Genomic DNA, 22,415 nt, shown 5'->3' on the forward strand with positions numbered 1-22,415 from the left:
CTGTCCGTTCCCCTACTCGAGAAGTGAAACAGCAGAGCAGAATGCTGCCTCTTGCAAATCGGTGCAGGATATTTTAATGGTGTCTGGGACTTGGGTTTTAGGGTTAAAGAGGATGGAGTGTCTGGAGAGTATCGTAGTAAAATTACCTGCTGGACTTTTGTTGCTGCTGCTGCTGCTGTTCAGTAGAATGGCATTTATAGTTGAGTGAAAAAGTACCAGTTTTAGAATGGTTGTGCTGAAATTCCGTAAATGATTGCGATTTTACGTTTTCCTGCCTCATTTAATGTACATTTTTGGGGGAGTGGGGGAGAGGGCTGGGAAGGGGTCGGTTAACAAGAAGTTATAAACTATTCCTTAAGCATGTTGTTTCTCACTGGGGTGGCCAGTTTTGCCCTCAAACCCTTTAATACACACACACACACACACACACACACACACACACACACACGGATAATGGGAGGTTTGAGTCTCTTGGAGGACTGGGGAGGGGAAAATGGCCAGTAGTTTGAGTTTCACTTGCCTGATGTGAAGTGTTTAAAAAACAACAACATTTCTTTGTGTCAGGAATACCCATAGTTGTGTGTTCGGAACAGTGTGATGTAGACCTGGTGTCTTTGCTTTGAGAAAGAGCAAGCCCAGGTATCAGTGGGGCTTACCTTCTCTGGGGCAGGTGGCGTAATATCTCTGTTCAAGGTGAAAGGCCCAAGCATAGAGAGCTATGTACAAGGTGTGACCGGAAAGTTCAGTGAATGGTCACAGAAATCGGACAGCGAGAAATATTTGAACATACATTCGGCATCAGAAACCCATGAAATACTCACAATTGTGTATGGAGATAAAGCTGTAACTTGAAAGACAGTGTATGAGTGGTTTAAGTGTTTCTGTGAAGGGCGGAAAACCATCGAAGATGACCCTCAGTCTGCCAGACAGTTGATGAGCAGAACGGCGGCAAATGTCAACAGAGTTTGTTGGTTATTGATGTGGGATTGGCGTTTGTCCGTCTAAATGGTGGTGGAAGAATTGCATATTCCGCGTGAAATTGTTACTGAGGTTGCTGAGTTGTCCCACCCTCCATATTCTCCTGACCCGGCCCCACCGGATTTCTTTTTCCAAAACTGAAATCTGCACTGAAAAGATCTGGTGCGTCTTATAGATAGAAAAATACGGTACTTTAGTGGAAGAATTGTGGAGTTGGAATGGTGGTGGAAGAATTGCATATTCCGCGTGAAATTGTTACTGAGGTTGCTGAGTTGTCCCACCCTCCATATTCTCCTGATCTCGCCCCACCGGATTTCCCCACCGAATTGGGGAGTTGGAAGGGACCCTGAGTGTCATTAGTCCAATCCCCTGAAATGCAGGAATCTCAACTATATCATGCATGACATTTGGCCATCAAGCCTCTGCTTAAAAACCTCCAAGGAAGGAGAGTCTACCACCTCTTGTGGGAGAGTCTCTTCCACTGTTAAAGAGCTCTTACTGTCAGAAAGCTCTTCCTGGTGTTTAGTTGAAATTTACTTTCTTGTAACTTGACTAGGGCCGGGCAATATCTTGATTTACAGTCCAAAACCGGTTTGAAGTCCATATTATGATGTCAGTTTTGTAATTTTTGACCTGGCAATATATCATGAATCATGACGTGTGTGTGTGTGTGTTTGCATGCATTGCGAAAACCACAATGCAGGGAAAAACTGAAGCCAGCCAATACCTCTACATAGCTCCATCTTTATTTCAGACATCATGATGTACTTCTGTTGATGTAGCCTAGAATAGCATTTCTTTCTGCTGCTGCATCACATTGCTGACTGATGTTATGTTTGTGGTGTGCTAAGACCCTAGATCATTTTAACATTAGGCACAGGTATGCTTCCTAAGTCTAGAACCTGAGATTTGTCCCTGTTGAATTACATTCTTTAGCCAGTAAACCAGTCTATGGTTTTGAGGGAAACATTTCCACACACACTTCATTTATATTCTTGCCTTGTTTAATGGTTTCATGATCTGTCCATATGATCCACAAGTCTACCTTTAAAATCTTTTATAAATAATTTTTTATTAAATTTTACAATTTTATCATCATCACAATCATTATTTCAAAAACAAAATACTTTATAAATCCTCTGCCCCCCCCATGACTTCCTTCAACTTCTTTTTCTGGTTTTTTTGGCATATTATCTCACCCTGCTTATTGGTTAATTCTTACTCTTCTTCACCTATCATTTTAACATCTTATTTCTATTTCTGCATTTTGTAAATTGCAAGTGTTTAATCAAACCCTGCAAGTGAGTCCATTTCTTCCCATTGATTCTGTATATAAAACATAAATTGTTCCCTGTCCTCCTTAAAATCTCTATTGCCTTTATCTCGAAGTCTTTCTGTTAGTTTTGCCATTTCAGCGTATTCCATCAGTTTTCCTTGCTATTCTTCTTTAGTTGGTATTTCAGTTCTTTACCATCTTTGTGCTAGCAATATCTTGGCTGCAGTTGTAGCATACATGAACAGTTTTTTCCTCTCTTTCGGCAAATCTTGACCTGAAATGCCTAATAATAAAGCGTCTGGATTTTTCACAAAAGTTGTCTTCAATTCATTGTAAATCATTTCCCAATATTTTAAAATTCATTTACAATTCCATGACATATGAAAGAACGTACCCTCTTTTTCCTTACATTTCCAACACTTTTGGAACCTGTTTTAAACATTTTTTTTGCCATCTTTACAGATGTAATATACCATCTATACATCATTTTCATTTCTCTTTTAGCAGTATACAGGCAGCAAATTTTAAAATCACTTTCCATAACTTTTCCCAGTCTTCCATTTGTATATTGTGTCCAATATCTTGTGCCCACTTAATCATTACACTTTTCACCTCCTCATCTTTGGTTTCCCATTCTAATAAGAAATTATACATTTTCTTTAGAAGTTTGGTATTCTCATTTATAATTTCTCTTTGGAATCTAGATATGGTGTATCTAAATCCTTTCTTATTGTCTTCTTTAAAAACCTTGTTTATTTTACGATATTGCAACCAGTCATAAACATAATCTTTTATATCATTAAACTCCTTAAACTTTTATTTCCATCCTCTCTCTTCTAGTAGATCCCTATATGTGGGCCATTCTCTTTCCATATTTATTTTTTGAATTGAGATTACTTCTAATGGAGATACCCACCATGGAGTCTTTTGTTCTAATAGGTCTTTGTATTTTCCCCATACCTTTAAAAGTGACTTCCTAATTATATGATTGTAAAACGCTTTATGAACCTTCCCTTTATTATACCATAAATAGACATGCCATCCAAATCTGTTATCATGTCCTACCAGATCTAACAAATCTGTATTCTCTAATTTGATCCAATCCCGGATCCAAGTAACACAGGACGCTTCATAATAACATTTAAAATATGGAAGGGAGAATCCTCTTCTATCTTTATTGTCCGTAAGTATTTTGTATTTTATCCTTAGTTTCTTCCCTTTCCAGATGAATTTTGAGATAGCTTTTTGCCATTTTTGAAAGCATATTGTACAACTTATAAACAGTATTGTCTGTTTGTGTGTTATTTTGTTCTTAAGGGGAGGGGTCAGGGCTGCTGGGGAGTGGGTCCCAGCCAACAAAATGGCTGGGGCATGTTCCACAGGGGGGGATGCACTGGGACAACCGATCTCAGTGATCACGGGTAGGAGGAGGAGTTGCGCTAAGACTAGACCATGTCATTACAGAGGAGGCAGGTTTAGTCGTTGTCTGAGGACTATTCCTGCCTCCGGGTTTGGTCCTGACCGGATGGATACTAGAATCAGCAAGGGATACCCACATGACCTGAAGGTGCTGCTGTGCAATGCCAGGTCAATGATTCATAAGACCACTGCCATCCATGACTTGATCATGGATGGAGGACTTAACCTGGCATATGTGACAGAGACTTGGTTGGATGAAGCAGATGGGCCTGTCCGTGCCGCTGCCTGTCCACCAGGTTTCTCTTACGCACAGCAACCCAGGTAATGTGGGCGGGGAGGGGGGGTTGCAGTGATTTTTAGGAAGTCATTAGTTTGCACCAGGCGTCCTATTGGGAAGACCCAGTTTTCCGAGTGCATGTTCTGGAAGTTGGGAAATAGGGGCAGTACAGGATTCCTTTTGGTGTACCGACCTCCCCGCTGCACCAAGGATTCCCTGCCCGAGCTGCTTCAGGTTGTGGCGGATGTTCTCCTGGAGACACCTAGCTTGGTTGTCCTAGGGGATTTTAACATCCATGCCGACACGACCTTACAAGGGGCCGCTCGGGACTTCGTGGAAAGCATGGCCTCCATGGGGCTGTCCCTGAATAAGTCTGGCCCAACCCATAGCCGCGGACATGCCTTGGACCTGGTGTTTACCTCTATGGATGTTGGTGATCTGACACTAAGTAAAAGCGAAACGAAAGAAGTGCCATGGTCAGATCACTTCCTGGTGCAACTGGACTTCTCTGCGACCAATCCCCTCTGCAGGGAGGTGGGACCAATTCGGATGGTCCGCCCCCGCCACTTAATGGATCCAAATGGTTTCCAGAGAGTGGTAGGGGATGCCTTATCCCATGTTGATGGCCTTTCAGCTGATTCCCTGGTGGCCCGCTGGAATGTGGAGTTAACCAGGGCTATTGACTGTCTGGCTCCGAAGCGCCCTCTCCGATTGCATGGAGCCCAGACAGCCCCGTGGTTTTCCACGGATCTGAGGGCAATGAAACAATCGTTGAGACGGCTAGAGCGCCGGTGGCGGATAACTCATTCCGAATCTGACCGGACACAGGTTAGAGCTCAACGTCGAGCCTACCAAGTGGCGATCGCGACGGCGAAGAAGACTTTCTTCGCCGCCTCTATTGCATCTGCAGAAAACAGCAGCAGGAGACTTTTTCAGGTAGTTCACAATTTAGTGGAACCACCTGCAACATCTGGGCCCAGTACGGGCCACATGATCTCCTGCAATGATTTTGCAAAGTTTTTTTACAGATAAAATCGCTCAGATTCGGGAAGAAGTAGACTCCACCGTGGGAGCAGGCCCAGGGCGGGAGAGTGTTAGAGTCCTGTCTAGACAAGTTGTGTGGGATCAATTCCAACCTGTTACCTCCGAGGATGTGGACAGGCTGCTTGGACGAGTGAAGCCAACCACCTGTCTCCTGGATCCTTGCCCATCCTGGCTTATAAAAGCTAGCCGGGAAGGACTGGGCGATGGGCTTCGTGGGGTGGTGAATGCTTCCCTCCGTGAGGGAGCCTTCCCAGACCCGCTGAAAGAGGCGGTTATTAAACCGCTTCTTAAAAAAACCATCTTTAGATGCGGCCACGATGGCGAATTATCACCCAGTCTCAAATCTACCATTCTTGGGCAAGGTGATTGAGCGAGTGGTTGCTGAACAACTCCAGGCACGCCTGGAAGAAGCGGACCATTTGGATCCCTTCCAGTCGGGATTCAGGCCTCATCATGGGACTGAAACTGCCTTGGTCGCACTGGTTGATGATCTCCGGCGGGCTAGGGACAAAGGTGAGAGCTGTTTCCTAGTTCTGCTGGATCTCTCAGAGGCGTTTGATACCATTGACTATAACATCCTTCTGGACCGTCTTCAGGGGCTGGGAGCTGGGGGCACTGTCATACAGTGGTTCCGCTCCTTCCTCCTGGGCCGTGTTCAGAAAGTGGTGGTGGGGGATGAGTGTTCAGACCCCTGGGCTCTCACTTGTGGGGTGCCTCAGGGTTCTGTGCTCTCCCCCATGCTTTTCAACATTTACATGCAGCCACTGGGAGAGATCATCAGGAGGTTTGGGCTGGGTGTTCATCAGTATGCGGATGATACCCAGCTCTACCTCTCTTTTAAATCAGAACCAGTGAAGGCGGTGAAGGTCCTGTGTGAGTGTCTGGAAGCGGTTGGAGGATGGATGGCGGCTAACAGATTGAGGTTGAATCCTGAAAGACAGAAGTACTGTTTTTGGGGGACAGGAGGCGAGCAGGTGTGGAGGATTCCCTGGTCCTGAATGGGGTAACTGTGCCCCTGAAGGACCAGGTGCGCAGCCTGGGAGTCATTTTGGACTCACAGCTGTCCATGGAGGCACAGGTCAAATCTGTATCCAGGGCCGCTGTTTACCAGCTCCATCTGGTAGGCTGAGACCCTATCTGCCTGCAGACTGTATCGCCAGAGTGGTACATGCTCTGGCTATCTCCCGCTTGGACTACTGCAATGTGCTGTACGTGGGGCTACCTTTGAAGGTGACCCGGAAACTACAACTAATCCAGAATGCGGCAGCTAGACTGGTGACTGGGAGCGGCCGCCAAGACCATATAACACCGGTCTTGAAAGACCTACATTGGCTCCCAGTACGTTTCCGAGCACAATTCAAAGTGTTGGTGCTGACCTTTAAAGCCCTAAATGGCCTCGGTCCAGTATACCTGAAGGAGCGTCTCCACCCCCATCATTCTGCCCGGACACTGAGGTCCAGCTCTGAGGGCCTTCTGGCGGTTCCCTCACTGCGAGAGGCCAAGTTACAGGGAACCAGGCAGAGGGCCTTCTCGGTAGTGGCGCCCGCCCTGTGGAACGCCCTCCCATCAGATGTCAAAGCGATAAACAACTACCTGACATTCAGAAGACATCTGAAGGCAGCCCTGTTCAGGGAAGTTTTTAATATGTGACATTTTAGTGTATTTTTCATCTTTGTTGGAAGCCGCCCAGAGTGGCTGGGGAAACCCAGTCAGATGGGCGGGGTACAAATAATAAATTATTTTTTTATTTTTTTTATTTTTTATTATTTTTTATTTTTTTATTTTATTTTATTTTATTTTATTTTATTTTATTTTATTTTATTTTATTTTATTTCATTTTATTTTATTTTATTTTATTTTATTATTGTTTGGAGTAAAAACATTGTTGGCAATACGTTCATCTTTATTCCCCTAATTCTACCTATCTTTATAATTTTGAGCTTGTCATCCAGCAAGGGAGACGTGTGTTTTTTCCAACCAGAAGAATTTAAAAGAGCTATGTGAAAATACACTTTGGAATGGAAAAGAACTTTAGCACAAGTAAACTATCCTTGAATATGATTTTTTTCTTTTCTTAGCTGGTTGCTGGTCCTGGGCCTAGGACCGTACCTTCAGATGCATTTGATGTTTGTAATGCTTTTCATGAAATGAGCTTTATTACTGATGACTGTTGTAGAAAATTTGATTTGGTCATATTTAAAAGTCCATTCTCAATGCCTTCCAACAGACAAATTATTTCATTTTGCAGAACTGAATGGAGAATGTTGAATAATCACAATTAGAAATAATGCATTTACTGTTAATTGCACAGTTAAAAGGTGTAATTAGTTATCTTTATGCTACTTTCCATTGGTTTTGCCAGCATTGTGTGAGCTTCACAAGTATAGAAGAAAAGATACGTTTCAGTGTATAACAAATAACGCACTTAACTTTTTTTAAAAAAATTCTAATCTAGTTTCTCAGCTGCTTATGTGGGGTTTGTGAACACTCTCTCTCTCTCTCCCTCTCTCTCTCTCTCTCTCTCTCTCTCTCTCACACACACACACACACACACACACACACACACAGTGCTACCTCGGGTTACATACGCTTCAGGTTACAGATTCCGCTAACCGATAACCCAGGAATAGTACCTCAGGTTAAGAACTTTGCTTCAGGATAAGAACAGAAATTGTGCTCTGGCGGCGTGGCAGCAGCAGGAGGCCCCATTAGCTAAAGTGGTGCTTCAGGTTAAGAACAGTTTCAGGTTAAGAACAGACCTCCGGAACGAATTAAGTTCTTAACCCAAGGTACCACTGTGTGTGTGTGTGTGTGTGTGTGTGTGTGTGTGTGTGTATATATATATATATATATATATATGCAGGTTTTGGTGTCCTCGGGTGTCTTCCCGTGTAAAAGTTGGGGTGTCTAGGCGACGTTTCGACGAGGTCTCACTCGTCATCTTCAGGCTGGTGCTTTCGGCTTCTTGTTACTGGAACAGAGCGGGATCTCAGTGTTTGAGTTCCTATAAATACTGTAGAGGGGTGTGGTGTATTGCCTCAAAAGTTCTGGGCAGAGGGGAAGTTCCCAGGCTAGTGTTCTTTTCTTCTTTTGTTCCTTAATTACTTGAGGGATATCTTGAGTGATTTCTTGAGTGATATTCTGAGTACCACTTAGGTGGGTCATTAGGTGTGGATTAGTTGCTAAAGCCTTCGTGTCTTGACCTCTTGAATTTGTGAAGAGTTTTTCTGGGAAGATGGCTGTACTGCACTTAGTTGTGCTTTGGCTTGGCTTCGTGTATAGGGGCGAGCTGTGGTTTTGTGCCCTGTGCCAGCCAGATCTGTGTAGGGATTGCAGGGGGGTGCAGCATCCGGAGTTGCCACTATGGTTTGGTTACTGGATGGTGTCTGTAATTTATCTGTGGAGAGGGTCTGGGTTTGGGTCTGGTGTGGTTGATTGGTGGTGGCGTTCTGTGTGCCTCTGGATCTGGTGTCGGTTTTTGTGGGGAGGGCTAATTTCCAGATGTCTGGCAGGCGGGACGTGTCGTCACGCTTGTTCATGTTGTGAGGGTGTTTCTCTATCTCGATGGCTTCCATGATTATTCTCTTGTGGTGATGTTCCATGTTAAAGAGCAATTTGGAATCTGCAAAATTAATTTCGTGTCCTGTTTCTTTCATGTGTTGGAAAAGAGAGGAAGATTTTTCTTCTTTTTTTTTTTTTTTTTTTTTTTTTTTTTTGACGGCGTTCTTGTGTTCTGCGATACGTGCATTTATTCGTCTGTTTGTTTGTCCAATGTACGTGGCTGGGCAGACTTTGCAGGGTATTTCATAGACCCCTTGGTTTTCCAACTGGATTTTATCTTTGGGGTTTCTGAGGATATTGGCTATTTTTTGGTTGGTGCAAAAGGCTGTTTTGATATTGTGTTTATGGAGGATTTTGCTAATTTTATCTGTAGTGCCCTTGATATAAGGAAGGAGGGCCATGCCATTGTTTTCTTCCGTGTCTTGGTTTTTGGGGGGTGTTTCTTTTTGGATTAGCTTCCTAACCCTGTTTTGCTGGTATCCATTGGCGATTAACACATTTGAGAGATTCTGTAACTCAGTTGTCAAGTGGTCTTTGTCAGCCAGGCGTTTGGTTCTGGAGATGAGGGTCTTGGCTACGGAGTTTATTTGTGCAGGGTGGTGGTGTGATTGAGCATGTAAGTAGCGGTTGGTGTGTGTTTTTTTCCGGTAGATAGTGTGTCCTAGGGAGCCATCAGGTTTTTTGTAGATTAGGACGTCAAGGAAGGGAAGCTGGTTGTTGGCTTCTATTTCCATAGTGAATTGTATTTTGGGGTGTAGGCTGTTGAGATGTGTGAGGAAGCTATCTAGTTTTTCTTTCCCGTGTGGCCAAATTACAAAGGTGTCGTCAACATATCTGAGCCAAAGTTTGGGTTTGTGTTCTGACTTGTCTAAGGCATTGGTTTCAAAGTGTTCCATGTACAGATTTGCGATGACCGGTGAGAGGGGTGATCCCATAGGTGCTCCTTCTATCTGTTTGTATCTTTGTCCATTGTGGATGAAGTACGTGTTGGTTAGGCAGTGGTTGGTCAGGTCCAGGATGTATTCGGGGGGATTGTATTTGTTTTGAATGGCTGTCAAGGCTTCATTAATGGGCACTTGTGTGAAGAGAGATACAACATCGAAGCTCACAAGTAGGTCATCGGGATGTAGGTTTTGCTTCTTTATTGTTTCTATGAACTGGAAGGAGTTTGTAACGTGTGAAGAGATGGATTCTGCATAGGGCTGAAGTTGCTTAGCGAGAAATTTAGCGAGATTTTGTAGAGGTGAGCCTATGGAGCTGACTATTGGTCTGAGTGGTGTTCCTTCTTTGTGTATCTTGGGGAGGCCGTAGAGTTTGGGGCATCTGGATGATTTTTCTCTGGGGATGATTCTTAGCTGGATTTCTTCACTAATAGGAGAGGCTTTTATTTTGGATTTGGTGGTTTTTTCCAGATAGGTGGTGGGATCTGTTTTTATAGGTTGGTAGGTAGGGTCTTGGAGTAGATTTGATAGTTTTGCTTGGTAGTCCGATGTGTTCATCACAACAGTGGCATTACCTTTGTCTGCTGGGAGAATGATTATGTTGTTGTCTTTCCTCAGGTTGGTGAGTGCTTTCTGTTCTTCTTTGTGTAAATTGCTTCTGGGTGGTTTGCTGGAGCAGAGGATGTTGGTGACTTCAAGTCTGATTTTATTGGCTTCATCTGGGTTGATTTTGGTTAGGCTAGCTTCGACTCCGCATATGATGTTTTCCGTGGGGATGCGTCTCGGGGTAACTGCAAAGTTGAAACCTTTGGAGAGTACTTTGGTTTCAGTTGAGGTGAGGATCCTGTCTGATATGTTATGTACTGTTTGTTTCATGGGTTGTTGTGGAGGGTGGCTGGGCTTCTGGCGTCTCTCTAGTTTGTGGAGTTTGTTGGTGTGTGTGTCTGTCTTATGTGAGGTCTCAGTTTCAGCTCTCCAGACGGCTAGTTGTTTGCATTTGTCCCAGAGTGCAGGGTGGATTTTGTTACAGAGTTTGAGGTGAAGAGTGAGCAGATCTTTGTTGGTTTGGTTTAGTAGGTATCTTTTCTTATGTAGTTCGTTTCTGATTAGGGATAGTTCAGTTCGTTTCAGGATCCTTTCGGTAGCTGGGGTTTTAGAGTGGAATTTAAGTTGGAAGCATGTGGGAATTAAGTTGTTGTCTCGGCAGTTGCGTAGGAACAAGAGATCACATAAGATGGTGGCTCTTCGGATTTCTAGTTTCTCGTAGGTTCTTGTCAGCTGGAAGGTTTCCTCCCCGTAGAGGTGAGATATTTGTTTTCGTAGATTTTCACGGGTACAGGAATGCAGGTTTTGGTGTCCTCGGGTGTCTTCCCGTGTAAAAGTTGGGGTGTCTAGGCGACGTTTCGACGAGGTCTCACTCGTCATCTTCAGGCTGGTGCTTTCGGCTTCTTGTTACTGGAACAGAGCGGGATCTCAGTGTTTGAGTTCCTATAAATACTGTAGAGGGGTGTGGTGTATTGCCTCAAAAGTTCTGGGCAGAGGGGAAGTTCCCAGGCTAGTGTTCTTTTCTTCTTTTGTTCCTTAATTACTTGAGGGATATCTTGAGTGATTTCTTGAGTGATATTCTGAGTACCACTTAGGTGGGTCATTAGGTGTGGATCCATAAACACAATATCAAAACAGCCTTTTGCACCAACCAAAAAATAGCCAATATCCTCAGAAACCCCAAAGATAAAATCCAGTTGGAAAACCAAGGGGTCTATGAAATACCCTGCAAAGTCTGCCCAGCCACGTACATTGGACAAACAAACAGACGAATAAATGCACGTATCGCAGAACACAAGAACGCCGTCAAAAAAGAAGAAAAATCTTCCTCTCTTTTCCAACACATGAAAGAAACAGGACACGAAATTAATTTTGCAGATTCCAAATTGCTCTTTAACATGGAACATCACCACAAGAGAATAATCATGGAAGCCATCGAGATAGAGAAACACCCTCACAACATGAACAAGCGTGACGACACGTCCCGCCTGCCAGACATCTGGAAATTAGCCCTCCCCACAAAAACCGACACCAGATCCAGAGGCACACAGAACGCCACCACCAATCAACCACACCAGACCCAAACCCAGACCCTCTCCACAGATAAATTACAGACACCATCCAGTAACCAAACCATAGTGGCAACTCCGGATGCTGCACCCCCCTGCAATCCCTACACAGATCTGGCTGGCACAGGGCACAAAACCACAGCTCGCCCCTATACACGAAGCCAAGCCAAAGCACAACTAAGTGCAGTACAGCCATCTTCCCAGAAAAACTCTTCACAAATTCAAGAGGTCAAGACACGAAGGCTTTAGCAACTAATCCACACCTAATGACCCACCTAAGTGGTACTCAGAATATCACTCAAGAAATCACTCAAGATATCCCTCAAGTAATTAAGGAACAAAAGAAGAAAAGAACACTAGCCTGGGAACTTCCCCTCTGCCCAGAACTTTTGAGGCAATACACCACACCCCTCTACAGTATTTATAGGAACTCAAACACTGAGATCCCGCTCTGTTCCAGTAACAAGAAGCCGAAAGCACCAGCCTGAAGATGACGAGTGAGACCTCGTCGAAACGTCGCCTAGACACCCCAACTTTTACACGGGAAGACACCCGAGGACACCAAAACCTGCATTCCTGTACCCGTGAAAATCTACGAAAACAAATATCTCACCTCTACGGGGAGGAAACCTTCCAGCTGACAAGAACCTACGAGAAACTAGAAATCCGAAGAGCCACCATCTTATGTGATCTCTTGTTCCTACGCAACTGCCGAGACAACAACTTAATTCCCACATGCTTCCAACTTAAATTCCACTCTAAAACCCCAGCTACCGAAAGGATCCTGAAACGAACTGAACTATCCCTAATCAGAAACGAACTACATAAGAAAAGATACCTACTAAACCAAACCAACAAAGATCTGCTCACTCTTCACCTCAAACTCTGTAACAAAATCCACCCTGCACTCTGGGACAAATGCAAACAACTAGCCGTCTGGAGAGCTGAAACTGAGACCTCACATAAGACAGACACACACACCAACAAACTCCACAAACTAGAGAGACGCCAGAAGCCCAGCCACCCTCCACAACAACCCATGAAACAAACAGTACATAACATATCAGACAGGATCCTCACCTCAACTGAAACCAAAGTACTCTCCAAAGGTTTCAACTTTGCAGTTACCCCGAGACGCATCCCCACGGAAAACATCATATGCGGAGTCGAAGCTAGCCTAACCAAAATCAACCCAGATGAAGCCAATAAAATCAGACTTGAAGTCACCAACATCCTCTGCTCCAGCAAACCACCCAGAAGCAATTTACACAAAGAAGAACAGAAAGCACTCACCAACCTGAGGAAAGACAACAACATAATCATTCTCCCAGCAGACAAAGGTAATGCCACTGTTGTGATGAACACATCGGACTACCAAGCAAAACTATCAAATCTACTCCAAGACCCTACCTACCAACCTATAAAAACAGATCCCACCACCTATCTGGAAAAAACCACCAAATCCAAAATAAAAGCCTCTCCTATTAGTGAAGAAATCCAGCTAAGAATCATCCCCAGAGAAAAATCATCCAGATGCCCCAAACTCTACGGCCTCCCCAAGATACACAAAGAAGGAACACCACTCAGACCAATAGTCAGCTCCATAGGCTCACCTCTACAAAATCTCGCTAAATTTCTCGCTAAGCAACTTCAGCCCTATGCAGAATCCATCTCTTCACACGTTACAAACTCCTTCCAGTTCATAGAAACAATAAAGAAGCAAAACCTACATCCCGATGACCTACTTGTGAGCTTCAATGTTGTATCTCTCTTCACACAAGTGCCCATTAATGAAGCCTTGACAGCCATTCAAAACAAATACAATCCCCCCGAATACATCCTGGACCTGACCAACCACTGCCTAACCAACACGTACTTCATCCACAATGGACAAAGATACAAACAGATAGAAGGAGCACCTATGGGATCACCCCTCTCACCGGTCATCGCAAATCTGTACATGGAACACTTTGAAACCAATGCCTTAGACAAGTCAGAACACAAACCCAAACTTTGGCTCAGATATGTTGACGACACCTTTGTAATTTGGCCACACGGGAAAGAAAAACTAGATAGCTTCCTCACACATCTCAACAGCCTACACCCCAAAATACAATTCACTATGGAAATAGAAGCCAACAACCAGCTTCCCTTCCTTGACGTCCTAATCTACAAAAAACCTGATGGCTCCCTAGGACACACTATCTACCGGAAAAAAAACACACACCAACCGCTACTTACATGCTCAATCACACCACCACCCTGCACAAATAAACTCCGTAGCCAAGACCCTCATCTCCAGAACCAAACGCCTGGCTGACAAAGACCACTTGACAACTGAGTTACAGAATCTCTCAAATGTGTTAATCGCCAATGGATACCAGCAAAACAGGGTTAGGAAGCTAATCCAAAAAGAAACACCCCCCAAAAACCAAGACACGGAAGAAAACAATGGCATGGCCCTCCTTCCTTATATCAAGGGCACTACAGATAAAATTAGCAAAATCCTCCATAAACACAATATCAAAACAGCCTTTTGCACCAACCAAAAAATAGCCAATATCCTCAGAAACCCCAAAGATAAAATCCAGTTGGAAAACCAAGGGGTCTATGAAATACCCTGCAAAGTCTGCCCAGCCACGTACATTGGACAAACAAACAGACGAATAAATGCACGTATCGCAGAACACAAGAACGCCGTCAAAAAAGAAGAAAAATCTTCCTCTCTTTTCCAACACATGAAAGAAACAGGACACGAAATTAATTTTGCAGATTCCAAATTGCTCTTTAACATGGAACATCACCACAAGAGAATAATCATGGAAGCCATCGAGATAGAGAAACACCCTCACAACATGAACAAGCGTGACGACACGTCCCGCCTGCCAGACATCTGGAAATTAGCCCTCCCCACAAAAACCGACACCAGATCCAGAGGCACACAGAACGCCACCACCAATCAACCACACCAGACCCAAACCCAGACCCTCTCCACAGATAAATTACAGACACCATCCAGTAACCAAACCATAGTGGCAACTCCGGATGCTGCACCCCCCTGCAATCCCTACACAGATCTGGCTGGCACAGGGCACAAAACCACAGCTCGCCCCTATACACGAAGCCAAGCCAAAGCACAACTAAGTGCAGTACAGCCATCTTCCCAGAAAAACTCTTCACAAATTCAAGAGGTCAAGACACGAAGGCTTTAGCAACTAATCCACACCTAATGACCCACCTAAGTGGTACTCAGAATATCACTCAAGAAATCACTCAAGATATCCCTCAAGTAATTAAGGAACAAAAGAAGAAAAGAACACTAGCCTGGGAACTTCCCCTCTGCCCAGAACTTTTGAGGCAATACACCACACCCCTCTACAGTATTTATAGGAACTCAAACACTGAGATCCCGCTCTGTTCCAGTAACAAGAAGCCGAAAGCACCAGCCTGAAGATGACGAGTGAGACCTCGTCGAAACGTCGCCTAGACACCCCAACTTTTACACGGGAAGACACCCGAGGACACCAAAACCTGCATTCCTGTACCCGTGAAAATCTACGAAAACATATATATATATATATATATATATATATAAATATATATATAATGGATTGTGAAACCTCTAAAGCAAGCAGGAGGGCACTTAGTAGAAATTGTAGTGAGCAGGATCACATTGTTCTGTGTAACGCCTTGCTCCTGCCTATGACTACCAAGCAGTTTCGCATTCACCTTTTCTTGGCAAAGAGCAAGGATCACTGCCACAGAAGTATAAACATGGCCACTGGTATTTAATTATCAAGAAAATCTTGTATAGGCCACCTTTTGAGGCATAGCTTGCTCATGGTTAATTGTTGTTGTTTAGTTGTTCAGTTGTGTCCGACTTTTCTTGACCCCGTGGACCAGAGCACGCCAGGCACTCCTATCTTCCACTGCCTCCCGCAGTTTGGTCAGGCTCATGTTTGCAGCTTCGAGAACACTGTCCAACCATCTTGTCCTCTCTCATCCCCTTCTCCTTGTGCCCTCAATCTTTCCCAACATCAGGGGCTTTTCCAGGGAGTCTTCTCTTCTTATGAGGTGGCCAAAGTATTGGAGCCTCAGCTTCACGATCTGGCCTTCCAGTGAGCACTCAGGGCTGATTTCCTTCAGAATGGAGAGGTTTGATCTTCTTGCAGTCCATGGGACTCTCAAGAGTCTCTTCCAGCACCATGATTCAAAAGCATCAATTCTTTGGCGATCAGCCTTCTTTATGGTCCATCTCTCACGTCTATACATCACTACTGGGAAAACCATAGCTTTCAACAGTATATCTTGGAAATTTATGAAAAAAAACATAAAGTTAATGGAATCAGGAGAAACTTTTAGTAGAAGCATTTTTCCAAATCAGAAAGCAAAACTGATCATAAACAATGGAATACCTGACAGCTTCAATATAAAGAAAGGAACTAGACAAGGCTGTCCATTATCGCCATTGCTATTTATTGTAGTCCTGGAAATATTGGCAATGATAATTAGAGAAGATAAGGAATTAGAGAAGATTAGAGATAAAAGGAATAAGAATAGGAAAGAAAGGCTTTAAATTAAAAGCATATGCAGATGATTTAGTAATAACAGAAGACCCATTTGAAAGCTTACCAAAAATCTTAGAAAGAACCCACGAATTCGGCCAGGTAGCAGTATTTAAATTGAATATAGATAAAACTAAGTTCTTGGCTAAAAAATATGAAGGATCAAGATAAATTACAATTGCAGGCATCGCCTGGTCTATCAATTGTCAAAAAAATTAAATATTTAGGAATCTGGATCACCGCGGAAAGCATAAATTTATATAACAACAATTACATTAGGACATGGAAAGAGATTAAAAGAGAATTATTAATATGGAACAGATTGAATCTCTCATTTTGGGGGAGAATTTACACAATTAAAATGAATGTGCTGCCCAAAATGTTGTTCCTATTTCAGGCAATCCCAGTAATAGGCAGGGTAGGATGCTTCAAAGAATGAAGAGACACTTTTCAAATTACATCTGGCAGGGCAAAAAGCCCAGAATAAAACTTAAGTTAATTAATAGACATTAAAGCTTTGCCTTGCCAGATTTGAAGATCTATTACGAGGCATCATGTCTATGCTGGTTAAAAGAATGGTTTTTTTGAACTATATAATAGCACTATATACAGTATGGGATAAATACAAAGGCCTATTGGAACAGAAAACTCCCTGGTGGCTTTCACCGTTAGAAGTCATTTCGGTAAAGGAAAAAAAAACATGAAAAAGTATTGGGCAACCTATAAAGAATTATTGAAAGAGGAGGCAAATCAGTTGACGTTAAAGAAATTCGAAGAAATTAGGCATTATGTGATAGACTGGCTGCAATATCATCAGTTGAATGAAACCTTTAAATTAGATAAGAAAAATTCAACAGAAAATTCGAAGCTATAAAAGGTATTAATACAAAATAAAAGCAAAGTGTTATCCAAAATGTAGAGATTATTATTTGATTGGGAAGTAAAAGATGAAGAGGTAAAAGAAGTCATGATTAAATGGGCAAAAGACTTTGGGCATACGATACAGATGGATGCATGGGAAAAATTGTGGACCAGAGATTTAAAATTTACGGTGTGCTACACGCTAAAAGAAAATGTTATGAAGAAGTTTTACAGGTGGAATTTAACACCTAGTAAACTAGCAAAGTTGTACAAAACAAACTCAAATAAATGTTGGGGGGAGAGTAAGTAGGTAGAAGGAACACTTACATATGTGGTGGGGATGTAAGAAAATTAGCACGAAGCATTTCTCTTGGGTTTATTACCATCAGATATCCCAAGCGATAAAAGGAGGATATTTTTATATGCCACTACAGCGGCAAGAATGCTTATTGCCATAAAATGGAAAGGTGAAGAGGTTCCAACAAAGGAAGAGTGGCAAATAAAGCTATTTGAACGCATTGAGCTGGCCAAAATGACAGAAATTACTAGGAACCAAAAACCCAAAAGTTCAGTAAGGAATGGGAGTGTTATAAAAATTACCTAGAAAAAAATTGTTTTCAAATAAAACCCTTACTATGCTTTGATTAACTTTTGGAAAAGACAAAATAGTTATTATAATTGAATAACTTATAATTAATTGAATAATTGAATAACTTAATACCAAGAAATGAAAAACATCTAAAGAAGGCAGTTAAGGAAAGAAAAGAATAACTCAAATTGAGGTGGTAGACGGAAATTAACACAAAGGACTAGAGTGCTTAGGTTTGATAATTCAGAATAGTAATCATGGGTTATTGATGGAGGGAAAGATATTTAGTTGTTATGTATTTTTATGTATTTGTTTATTCTTAGTTTTAGTTTGAATTTTGGGTGGAATTTTTCTGCGTATGTATGTAAAGCAAAATTCAGTAAAAAATATTGAAAGAAAGAAAGAAATCATGTAAAGTAGCTACAAATCCAAAGAAACCTTTTGGCATTCTTTTTAACCTCCCTTGCAAGGCTGAGCTGATTCTGAGCTTTGACCAACCTGGTTTTCTCCATGCAGCTGGTATGCTGGAACTGGAAGCCTATAGCAGACACTCACAGTAAGAAGTGTGCATGCACACGAAAGCTCATACCAAGAACTAACTTAGTTGGTCTTTAAGGTGCTACTGGAAGGAATTTTTTTATTTTGACTCACAGTAAGGTTACTGTTATTTCTCTATCCTACAGTTTTTACCCATATACAGTGGTACCTCGGGTTACATACACTTCAGGTTACAGACTCCGCTAACCCAGAAATAGTACCTCGGGTTAAGAACTTTACCTCAGGATGAGAACAGAAATCATGCGGCAGCAGCGGGAGGCCCCATTAGCTAAAGTGGTACCTCAGGTTAAGAACAGTTTCAGGTTAAGAACGGAGCTCCGGAACGAATTAAGTTCTTAACCCGAGGTACCACTGTACTCTCAATCTGCCTTCCACACTCCAAGTGTGGATTTCTCCACAAGTGTACACATTATTTACATATAATTCTTCTACTTCTCCCTTCCTGCTTCAGGGACGCGGACTTATAAAAAATATTAGGGGGGCCCCGGGAAAGCTCATGAATAATAAATAAGCTCATGAATATGCAAATAAAGTGGCGCCGCCTCCTCGTGAGTGAATAGGGGAGAGCGTGCTGCGCCTATTAAACAGCTGATATGCGGGAAACGTGGGGCTAGCCGGAGAAGAGAGGGCGAGCCCCCTCCGCTCCGGCCCTAAATAGGGCAAGCCACGCCCCCCCAACCAGCTGATTGGTGTGGCCGGTCGGGATTCCCCTGTTCTCGCGGGTGCTGAAACCGCCAGGAGGAAGGAAATTCCCCCCGGCAGTGCCTTGGCAGTGGCGGTGGTGCTGCGAAGCAGCGAGGCTGGCTGGCGAGGGAGCAGGTGGGGAGGAGGCGGGGGCGGCGGCGGCGCTCTGCTGGAAGGGCGCCCGAGATTATTGGGGGGGCTGAGCCCCCCCAAAAATTTTTTTGAGGGGGCTCGAGCCCCCTCAGGCCCCATGGAGTCGGCGCCTATGTCCTGCTTGACCTATTCCTTTTAAGCAGATTGTACCCCTCAGTTTCTACGTTCCAGTCATGAGTTTCAGTAATGCTTATTCAGTCATATTTTCCACCCTGTATTAAGAGGTCAAGTTTTTGGTTGCTTATTTATTTTATTCTGTGCATTTGTGTGGAGGCAACTGAAATGCACACAACTGCCTCTGTCTTCCTCCATAGGGAGTCACCTGCCATCACCACGTGATGCAGCAACACTTGAGCGTAAGGAAACTGGACTCAGAATTGGGAGTCACTGCACACATGATGGGAATTGTTAACCCCAACTTGGTGCAGCCATTTTATCTATTTATCTTCAACTCTGTTGTTGTTGTTTAGTCGTGTCCGACTCTCCGTGACCCCCTGGACCAGAGCACGCCAGGCACTTCTGTCTTCCACTGCCTCCCTCAGTTTGGTCAAACTCATGCTGGTAGCTTCGAGAACACTGTCCAACCATCTCGTCCTCTGTCGTCCCCTTCTCCTTGTGCTCTCCATCTTTCCCAACATCAGGGTCTTTTCCAGGGAGTCTTCTCTTCTCATGAGGTGGCCAAAGTATTGGAGCCTCAGCTTCAGGATCTGTTCTTCCAGTCAGCACTCAGGGCTGATTTTCAACTCTGATCTTCAACTCTTTTAATGTGATTACTGATCTGTCTTTTCTCATTTATCCTTATAACGGTGCCCTCTGAGATGTGAATAGTACTGTACTGGAGAACGAAAGAGATCTTGCAGAGAATTCTTTTTTTTTTCTTTCTTGCAGAAGATACCTTGTTCCTTCTGCCTGAAATGTGGATGTTCTGCTACTGAGCTGTGGCCTTTCCTCAGTGGTCAGGGTCAGGGAGTTGCAGCCCAACAGCATATTTGGAACCCAAGGTTGCAGAACTCTGTGTTAGAGCAAGGGATATAACTCAGTGGTGGATTCCATGTTTTGTTAGCAAAAAGTTCCAGGTTTGGTCTCTGACATCTTCAGTTATAAGGATTGGGCAACAGATGATGTAAAAGACTTCTGTTTGCCTAAGACCATGGAGTGGTCCAGTGACCATCCAGTGAGGCTATGTAAATACTAGCAGCTGGAAACGTTGTGAAATTTATTTGCCCCCCCCCATGTTTCAAGTTGTTTTTCTTTACTTTGCTGCACATGTCAGAGAGGTGGCAAGGTTGTCTTCACCTAGTGCATGTTACCCTATTCATTTCCTTGTGCCAAACTTCTATTTGCTGAAGCTGGCACCTGCGCAGGTATACTGGCTGCCTGAAATCTACTTACCTCAGCTGCACTGCAGCTTCCATTTTCTAAGTGTATGGATATTGATTTGAGGAGAGTGCATGAAAGAGGAATCCTGAAGAAGCTTATGGGAGACAGGTAGATAACAGCTAACATCATGCTTAAAACAGCTTAAAACACCAAAGGTTGGGAGGTGGCACAAATGGTAACACAACTTCTAAGAAGATGATTGTGGGCTAGACAGACCAATAGTCTGACCTGTTGGAAGGCAAACAGCTCTGTGTCTAGACTAGTGCTTTTCAAACCTGGGTCCTCAGCTGTTGGACTATATCACCCATCTTCCCTAGCTAGCAGGACCAGTGGTCAGGGATGATGATGGAAATTGTAGCCCAACAACCACTGGGGACCCAGGTTTGAGAAACCCTGGTCTAGATCATAGAATCACAATGGATCATTTCCTCATGGTTGTCTTGTGCAGCACACAGCACACCCTGTAAATTAAACCATCCGGGTAGGTGTCTCCATGTTACCTGCTTCCTGGTCCGTTTGAGCACATTCTGTTAAAAAGCCAAGAGCCTCCAGGAGTCCTATAGAGGATGAGGATTTTAGGACCTGCTGCTATGGAAAATTTCCTTTTTACTCCCAAGCTCTTACTGTCTGTCCATCCTTCTTGTGTCCAACAAGGGCCCTTGTGCATGACCTCTTGGGTGTTCTGCTGATGCCAGTTCTGTTTGTTTTAAAAAGCAAAAGCTGGTTCCTTCGTGTGACAAGCTTTTGAATTTAATGTCTTGTGGAAGAGCAGGGCTGGCCAGGTGTGGTGTTGACTGTCTACCTGGGGATGCAAGAAGCTACCTTACATAGTCAGACCATGGTTCCATCAATCAAATTACATGGGTATGCACTCTCCAGGGTTTCAAACAGGGAATCTTTCCCAGTTCTACCTGGAAAGGCCAGTGACTGAATCTGGGACCTTCTACATTCAAAGTATTTGCTCTGCCAGTGAGCTATGGTCCTTAACGCAAAAGAACTAGGAGCATAGTGTTATACAGGGTCATACCATTGGTCCATCTAGCTCTGTATAGTCAGCGCTGACTCGCAGTGACTCTTCGGGGATTCAAAGAGGGAAACGCCAGGGAATTTAATCTTTGCATGCCAAGCAGATACTCTACCCTTGAACTGTTCCTCCTCTTGTACATCTACTCCCCTCTCTTTCTTAGTGTGTGCTTCTTTGAACACAGCTCTTGGGTTCTGTGATGGAAGAAAGGCAAGATATAAAAGTAAAAAAGCTGATAAAACAAGCATTTGCCTGTTTCTAGAAATCAACCCTTAAAAACATTTGAAGTAGGGTTTTTTTTGGGGGGGGGGAATATATCCTAGAGTCTTCAAAGATGCTGTGTTAAGTAAGTTCGAGAATTCCTTCCCCTTTTAAAAGTCACCTGGGGGCTTTAGCAAGCTTTTGTTTTTTAACCCTGTATGAGGAGCTTGTGTGTGAGACACACACTAGCAATTTTGAAATTTCATTTCTACAGATTTGGTTGCCGCTAATCGCTGTGTTTGAATTGCTTTAAGAGGGTGGCAGATTCACTGTGCCTAACAGTCTCCAGAACATACGATAATCTGGTAAATCCCCCTGATCTAACTGCACAGTATATGTCTGCACGAATGTGCTTTTAAAAAAAGAAAAAATCGTTTGCACAAACTATACATTCCCTGGAAATTTGCTGCTTTGGGGCGTCCTCAACCTTGTCCTATTGCAGACAGTACTGCTGATGTCCAAATTATTAATGCCCAGAAAGAGGAACCAGAGTGGTGCTAAGAGGGAATTATTTGGGAAAGCCACTCCCTTAAAATGCATCTTCCTGTATCTTTTTCATTTTTGAGAGGATCTGTGCTTTCCTCCCTTCCTTTTGGTTTGGGGCTTTAGTTTAAGGTAATACTTGGTAGGCAGGTGGGTTACCTGTGCCCAGAGGAGATGGCTATTGACTACTTTGTAGGGCTTTTTCTGCACCATCCACATTGGGGATGCCTTCTTTTGTTTGCCGGTG

General features: G+C 43.5%; 1 protein-coding gene across 22 annotated transcripts in view; it reads left to right on the forward strand.

Annotated features, from left to right (window-relative positions):
- EHMT1 (euchromatic histone lysine methyltransferase 1) overlaps nucleotides 1-22,415 on the forward strand; it is a 155,685-nt gene that overhangs the window by 49,474 nt on the left and 83,796 nt on the right. The window lies entirely within an intron of this gene.

The sequence above is a fragment of the Podarcis liolepis genome, assembly GCF_965112155.1.
Source record: "Podarcis liolepis genome assembly, chromosome: Z".
Taxonomy (NCBI): domain Eukaryota; kingdom Metazoa; phylum Chordata; class Lepidosauria; order Squamata; family Lacertidae; genus Podarcis; species Podarcis liolepis.